Here is an 8,817-nt window from a genome sequence, read left to right as displayed (position 1 = left end):
GCCAGCGCGAAGCGGCGGCCAGGCAGGCAGGGAGCTGCGTGGAGGCGCCGGGCGTCGCGGCGGCCACCTCCTGCTGCCTACTGGCGAGGAGGAAGACGACAGGGGAGCTGGGCCTGGGCCAGGTAAGCGACAGGTAAGTGTTTTGCATTTTTTTCCTTGTTTTTTTTTCTGATTTGCTAACTATTTTGATTTGCTATTTATTTCAGCTCCAAAATAGTTTATAAAAATATTTTGAACCCACCAGAATAATAGTTAGAATATTTCCAACCATTCCTGAAGTTTTCAACATTTTTGAAAACTTAAAGTTTTTGAATTCAAATTTAAACTTGAATTCAGTAGCTTTTTGAATTTAAATAAAATGCCAAATGTGTTATGAAAATAGTTTTCTTCACTGATTATTTGTTTTCAAGAATTATCAGAAAAGTTGAACTTTTCTTGAGGCCATTTTGGGTTCATTGATTTTAACAAGTTTGGAATTTCTTTGAATTTGAGAAGTGGCTAGGATTTTTGAGTTTTGCTTCACCACTTGCTTTGATCTTGTTGCAAATTTCTTGGATGCAATGCAAAGAATATATGAGCACAATGCTATGCTTTGGTTTGGGTTCCAGGGATGTGATAGCTGCCCTCCCTCTTGTGCTCCTCGCTTCCCTAGTGGGAGGAAGAAGAAGAGCATGACAAGCGGGGCCCCCTATCAGTGAGCCAGGGGTCGGGCCCGGTGCGTTAAGTGGAGGCGGACTCCTGCACGTGCACCTCCCCGCACTGGAAGCGTACAGGGTGCCATGCGCCTTCGGCGTGGCCCTTCTTTGGCAACCAGAGTAGATGGGCTGGCGCGATGGCCATCTATCGCCCTAAGCGCGTAATAGACTTCATGGAGGGCCCCTTCTCTGATTTTTCTTTTTTTTGAAAATTCATTTTAACTCCAACTTGGTTGATTCAAAATTCTGCAGGTCCCAAAAATCAAGATCTATCGAGAGGTGTGCTTTGCACATTTTTTCAAACAACTTTTATACTCTATTTATATTTAAATACATATTTGGGGTGCTTCTAGCCCCCACCCCCTCCTTTCAAAAATCCTAGAGGATTCAAATCCACTCCAAATGGAGTGCTTCCAAATTCCAGAGCCTTCTAATATCATGCCCTATTTTTGGAGCCATAGCCACCATTTTTATCTGGCATATTTCTACTGCAATAAATAAATAACTCCCTTTTTCTATTTATCCAGTATTTGAAAATCCCTAGAATATTCACCTCAACTCCAAATCCAGTGAAACAACTTTCTAAATGTTTCTAAAATTGTTCTCTCTTAAATGAGTGCCTCCACTCATTTTTATCATAATATTTTCTGTAGGCTTACATAAAGATCACTTATTCTTCCTTTCATCCATTCAAAATTCCCTGATTATCCAAACCTCCTATGGCAAGCTTCAAGTATTTTTCTTATGACCAGAGAGGTCCAAGAAAATATAACTCCTATTTATGTAGAACTTTTGTTTCTGCTTGCTGTGTGGCTTACTGTGTTGTTCCGACGATAGTGGACGGAGTAGACAGAGTACTCGGAGTTGGACCGGAAGACCTCAAAGACCCCAAGGACTTATGTGAGCAAAGGCAAGCAGCCCTTTGACCATGTTTGAGCATATGTTTTATTGCATGCTAGTAAAGCAAATACTCCCGTTGCATATGATCATTGAAGTGATGTTACCGATGGCTCCTTCGGAGGACTTGCATTTTGAGCATGATCCTACCACTTATGAGGGTCACGCTAATATCATGTTGACAAGTAGAGCTAAGAATAGTAGAAGCATGAGCATGATGATGGTATAAATCAAAGGTTTATGAAAACCCTGTCGAGTGCCACTAATGCCCGAGAGTGATGATGAGTTAGGTGGCCACTTTTGGTGAAGTGGTGCACCGGCGTATTTTGGTGTGACTGGTTCTGGAAATGGGATTTGATTTATGATGTGTCGACCGTCCCAACCTTACATGTTCGACCACGTTACCAATTTATGGTATGGGGCTTTGTTGATTACTCTGGTCGGTGCTAGCAAAGAGCCACATTACTAGTGGCGAGAGTGGTGTGTGGTCACTCTTGTGACGGGGTCGTGCCAGGTACGGTGACTATGCCGTTTTTACGTGTTCTGGGCACACGTTGGTCCCCGCATGGATGATACTCTCCAGAGTCGGTGCTCGTAAGACGTACATCATGTGGGATGGGTACCAATCGAGTGGACCTCTTTGTCTAGTATCATCAGGGGAAAGGCATTGATAGGGTACTTACCTCGGGTATGTTAGATACCACGAGTGGTGGATGACATGGAAGTTTCCCGGATCTCGTGGGTACAGCGTACAACCTCTGCAGAGTGTCAAACTATTCAAATAGCCGTGTCCATGGTCAAGGATAGTTGGGTGGTGCTGCTTAAACTACGTCTAGTCATTTCCGCATAAACCAAGTGTGTGTGTGTGGTTGAAGGTGTTATCTGAGAAAGAGTTGATATGACCAAGTTTGGTGACTTGGCATATCGGGTGAACCTGGAGTGTTCAACCCTTGACAGATATATTGATATCTGTAACCTGTTCTTCTAAATACCGTCTAGCTTATGTTGCACATCCATGATCATGTATATTTACTGTTAAGCTGCTATCCACCAAAACTGTATTTTACTTGTTATCACACCAAATGCATTCATATCATGGGTTGTTTGCGAGTACATTCAAAGTACTCATTGGCTTGCCACTGGTTATTTCATTGACTAGGTATGAGAGAACAGGAACTGGTGAAGAGCACCTTGGTGACGTTCCTGTGAGCTAGGACGCTTCCGAGACAGAATGCCTGTAGGTTAAGGCTAATGGCATGGGTTCACGCTTCCGACCAATATTTCCGCTATTGGTCAAGTTGGTTGTATTGGCCCTCAAGGCCCTATATATGTAAGACTTGACCGCAATGGTCATTTATTATATCAAACGGTATGAATGGATGTAAGACTCTTGTCATTCAGTTTCTGTGTGTTCGGTGAGCATTTATCTTTGGGATCACTAAGCATGTTCATTCGGTGATCTCGACTCGTAAGTCGGGGTCCCCACAGAGCTGGTATCAGAGCCATCTTGATTGTAAGAAGCTCTTAGTTAGCATGGACGTTAGTAGGACAAAAATACTGCTTTCCAGACTCTTCAAAAGTACTTACAAACATCTTCAAAAGTACTTCAAAACTCCCACTCTTATTTTCTTGACACTCCTTGATTGCTTCTTCAGAACCTGCAAATGGTCGCTAGCACCCTTATTCCTGACCATGGGATTGCCAAAAATCCTCTTGGGCAACTTGTAAGGAAGCAATCTTTCCAAGCAACCACAAATGTACTGAAGAACAAGGATGACAAGCTACGACCAGACGACACCAATAGAAGTACCTCCATGGGGAACAAGGACATCGAGGCCTGGGAGATGGAGCCACACTCGGCACTGTTCAATAGTGATGCCACCTTCACCTACGATGATCAGGACATAATAAGTGCAAGACCATGAACTGCATCGCTAATAGAGCGACCCTGTCAACATTTAGGTTGTGTCGGCCACCACCGGTGGATGAGAACCTCGCCATTTGGTCCACCTCACCTTAGTGACCAGGAAAACGGTTCTCTTCATCCCCCGCACTAGGTGTCGATATCGCGATCAACATGACTGGCGGGTCGGAACTCTATCATGCCTTGCTGATGTCATTGCATAAATATTGTCCGTTTTGAAACTCTTGACTCCTCGGAAGGCAAGAAGACAATGGCAAGATCATAAAGACAACAGAAGACCCTATCAACGACAGCCCTGAAGAACCACCTTCATCGGCAACTCACCACACGAGAAGTCATCAAGAATTCTTTCAACTCAACCTGAGTCATTTCAGCGAGCAACAACAAGAGACGTGGCAACGCCATGAGAACATCCAGAAGACTTAGCAGACTCCTCTCCGGAGCACGAAGCAAGCACGACTTTCAAGTTTGAGAACCCTAGGATAGGATGAGTTGTAAACCCCCTATACGAAGTCGAGTCCGTGGAATGGTTCGGATGCAACCATGTTGTGTGTTTTTGTTGTTTGTGCTTTGATATAAGTCAACCTTTTGCTCTAGGCAACGAGCATGCGGTTATATCACTTGCCTCATCTTGATGCTTGAATTGACTTTCTCAACACTTGTTTGATTGCACTTGCACTATAGCACCCCTTAGGCACACCCCTCTATGATGCTACTCTCTTTTTCTCACACCTCTCATCAACTAAAGACCAGCAAGACAAGATGCACCAGGGATCCACTTCGATGGAATGCTGATACTGAAGACACTAACTATACCATGCTTAACCACACGCAACCCATAGGAGTTGTTCTTTCCCTCAAAATCGGAAACCCTCTCTAGACTAGACTAACCTTTGCAAGCCCTTCCGGCTCAATTTTCTGGCCACGTGTCTGATACACGGATTTGCCAGAACACCCATTGAGCTCCGATAAACCCATGTTTAGCACCGGGTTCCTTATGGAACTAGTGATCACGGTGAACGGATATCCTTCATTCTTAAGCTAGCACCTTAACCCTGATGCCATAAGAAGGACCGTTCTTGGCTATAAGAGTATTACACTAAGGTTGTTGTGATGATGATAGCTGTCTGGAAGATATAGCTAGACTATCCTGGTGGATCGTGAGACTCTCATAAAGGTAGGTAAATTTGGTGGAACAATATTGATATAGTAGCATAACCTACATATTCCTGGAGTAAGTTGGATTTAGTAGGACGATTATGATCGCGAGCAACAATTCTTGGTGGTATAATTGTTGGAAATATGCCCTAGAGGAAATGATAAAATAGTTATTATGTTATTTCCTGTTACAAGATAATCATTTATTATCCATGCTATAATTGAATTGAATGAAAACATAGATACATGTGTGGATACATAGACAAAACAATGTCCCTAGCAAGCCTAGATGTCTACTACGCAACCTTCTTCTTGTAGACGTTGTTGGGCCTCCAAGTGCAGAGGTTTGTAGGACAGTAGAAATTTTCCCTCAAGTGGGTGACCTAAGGTTTATCAATCCATAGGAGGCGTAGGATGAAGATGGTCTCTCTCAACCAACCCTGCAACCAAATAACAAAGAGTCTCTCTTGTGTCCCCAACACACCCAATACAATGGTAAATTGTATAGGTGAACTAGTTCGGCGAAGAGATGGTGATACAAGTGCAATATGGATGGTAGATATAGGTTTTTGTAATCTGAAAATATAAAAACAGCAAGGTAAATAATAATAAAATTGAGCACGGACGGTATTGCAATGCGTGGAAACAAGGCCTAGGGTTCATACTTTCACTAGTGGAAGTTCTCTCAACAATGATAACATAATTGGATCATATAACTAGCCCTCAACGTGCAACAAAGAGTCACTCCAAAGTCACCAATAGCGGAGAACAAACAAAGAGATTATTGTCGGGTACAAAACCACCACAAAGTTATTCTTTCTGATTGATCTTTTCAAGAGTCCGTAGTAAAATAACACGAAGCTATTCTTCCGGTTCAATCTATCCTAGAGTTCGTACTAGCATAAAACCTTAACACACACATTAACCAAGACCCTAATGTCACCTAGATACTCCATTGTCACCTAAAGTATCCGTGGGCATGATTATACGATATGCATCACACAATCTCAGAATCATCTATTCAACCAACACATAGAACTTCAAAGAGTGCCCCAAAGTTTCTACCGGAGAGTCAAAACGTGTGCCAACACTTATGCATAGGTTCCCGAGGTCACAAACCCGCAAGTTGATCACCAAAACATACATCACGTACTCACATGAATATACCATTGTCACCACAGATAGACACGTGCAAGACATACATCAAGTGTTCTTAAAGACTCAATCCGATAAGATAACTTCAAAGGGGAAACTCAATTCATTACAAGAAGGGAGAGGGGGAAGAACATCATAAGATTCAACTATAGTAGCAAAGCCCGCGGTACATCGAGATCAAGACATCTCAAGAACACGAGAGAGAGAGAGAGAGAGAGAGAGAGATCAAACACATAGCTACTGGTACATACCCTCAGCCCCAAGGGTGAACTACTCCCTCCTAGTCATGGAGATCGTCGGGATGATGAAGATGGCCACCGGAGATGGTTTCCCCCTTCGGCAGGGTGCCGGAACGGGCTCCCGATAGGTTTTTGGTGGCTACAGAGGCTTGCAGCGGCGGAACTCCCGATCTAGGTTTATTTCTGGAGGTTTCTGTATTTATAAGACCAGACGGCATCGAGAATAAGTCAGGGGGACCGACGAGGGAGTCACGAGCCCCCCAAGCACGCCCAGGGGGGTGGGCGCGCCTCCCACGCTCGTGGCTTCCTCGGGACTCCCCTCTAGTATTTTTTTTCTTCTGGTATTTTTTATATTTTTCATAAAAAAACAAGGCGAAAGTTTTATTCCGTTTGGACTCTATTTGATATTCCTATCTGAAAAAGGTCAAAAACAAGGAAAAAACAGAAACTGGCACTCGGCTCTAGGCCAATAGGTTAGTCCCAAAAATAATATAAAATAGCATATTCATGCATATAAAACATCCAACGTTGATAATACAATAGCATGGAACGATCAAAAACTATAGATACGTTGGAGACGTATCAAGCATCCCCAAGCTTAATTCCTGCTCGTCCTCGAGTAGGTAAATGATAAAAACAGAATTTTTGATGTGGAATGCTACCTAACATATATTGTAACATGAATATTCAGATCAATATGATTCAAAGCAAAAAGTTTAATATTGACATAAGAACAATAATACTTCAAGCATACTAACAAAGCAATCATGTCTTCTCAAAATAACATGGCGAAAGAAATTTATCCCTACAATATCATATAGTCTGGCTATGCTCCATCTGCCCCACACAACGTATTTAAATCATGTACAACCCCGGTCTTAGTCAAGCAATTGTTTTCACATTTTTACTTTCTCAAACCTTTTCAACTCTCACGCAATACATGAGCGTGAGCCATGGACATAGCACTATAGGTGGTATAGAATATGGTGGAGGTTGTGAGGCAAAAAGGAAGTAGACGGTGGGTGAATAGACCCGGGGGCCGTAGTGTTTACTAGTGGCTTCTCTCATCAAAGCAAGTAGACGGTGGGTGAACAAATTACTGTCGAGCAATTGATAGAACCACGCAAAGTCGTGACGATATCTATGCAATGATTACATCTGTAGGCATCACGTCCAAAACAAGTAGACCGATACTTTCTGCATCTACTACTATTGCTCCACACGTCGACCGCTATCCAGCATGCATCTAGTGTATTAAGTCCATAAGAACAGAGTAACGCCTTAAGCAAGATGACATGGTGTAGAGGCATAATCTCAAACCAATAATAAAAACCCCATCTTTTTACCCTTGATGGCAACTACCTGATGTGTGCCTTGCTGCCCCTACTGTCACTGGGAAAGGTCACCACATGGTGGAACCCAAAACCGAGCACTTCTCCCATTGCAACAATCATAGATCTAGTTGGCCAAACAAAACCCAAGACTCGGAGAGACTTACAAGGATATCAAATCATGCATATAAGAAATCAGAAAAGACTCAAATATATATCATACATAATCTGATCACAAATCCACAATTCATCGGATCTTGACAAACACACCGCCAAAGAAGATTACATCGGATAGATCTCCATGAAGATCATGGAGAACTTTGTATTGAAGATCCAAGAGAGAGAAGAAGCCATCTAGCTACTAACTACGGACCCGTAGGTCTGAAGTGAACTACTCACGAGTCATTGGAGGGGCGATGATGATGATGAAGAAGCCCTCCAACTCCAAAGTCCCCTCAGGCAGGGCACCGGGAAGGGTCTCCATATGATAGCTTGCGGAAACGGAAGCTTGCAGCAGCGGAAAAGTATTTTCGAGGCTCTCCTAATTTTTTGCGGAATATTTGGGAATTTATAGGCCAAAGACCTAGGTCAGGGGGCAGCCAGGGAGGCCACAAGCCTGCCCACCGCCGCCTCCCCCTGGTGGTGGAGTGGGGGCTTGTGGGCTCCCTGGATCCCACCTGGCGTGGCCCAAAGGCCCCCTGATCTTCTTCCGTTCGGGAAAAAATAATTTCGGATTTTTTCTTCCGTTTGGACTCCGTTCCAAAATCAGATCTGAAAAGAGTCAAAAACACGGAAAAAACAGGAACTGGCACTTGGCACTGAATTAATAAGTTAGTCCCAAAAAAGATATAAAAGGTACATAAAACAACCAAAGAAGACAAGATAACAGCATGAAACCATCAAACATTATAGATACGTTTGAGACATATCAATGGTCACATCAACTAGGCGTATCAACAGGCTATGGAGATGCCCATCAATAGATATCAATGTGAGTGAGTAGGAATTGCCATGCAACGGATGCACTAGAGCTATAAGTGTATGAAAGCTCAAAAGGAAACTAAGTGGGTGTGCATCCAACTTGCTTGCTCACGAAGACCTATGGCAATTTGAGGAAGCCCATCATTGGAATATACAAGCCAAGTTTTACAATGAAATTCCCACTAGTATATGAAAGTGACAATATATGAGACTCTCTATCATGAAGATCATGGTGCTACTTTGAAGCACAAGTGTGGTAAAGGATAGTAGCATTGTCCCTTCTCTATTTTTCTCTCATTTTTTTTGTTTGGGCTCTTTGGCATCTTTTTTTCTTTTTTCATTTTAATTTTTTTTTGTGGGCTCTTTGGCCTTTTTTATTTTATTTTTATAGTCCAGAGTCTCATCCCAACTTGTGAGGGAATCATAGCTTGCTTCCA

This window comes from Hordeum vulgare, chromosome 3H, assembly GCF_904849725.1.
Source record: "Hordeum vulgare subsp. vulgare chromosome 3H, MorexV3_pseudomolecules_assembly, whole genome shotgun sequence".
In the NCBI taxonomy this organism is placed as follows: domain Eukaryota; kingdom Viridiplantae; phylum Streptophyta; class Magnoliopsida; order Poales; family Poaceae; genus Hordeum; species Hordeum vulgare.
The sequence above is the reverse complement of the archived record's forward strand: the minus strand, read 5'-3'. Positions refer to the sequence as shown.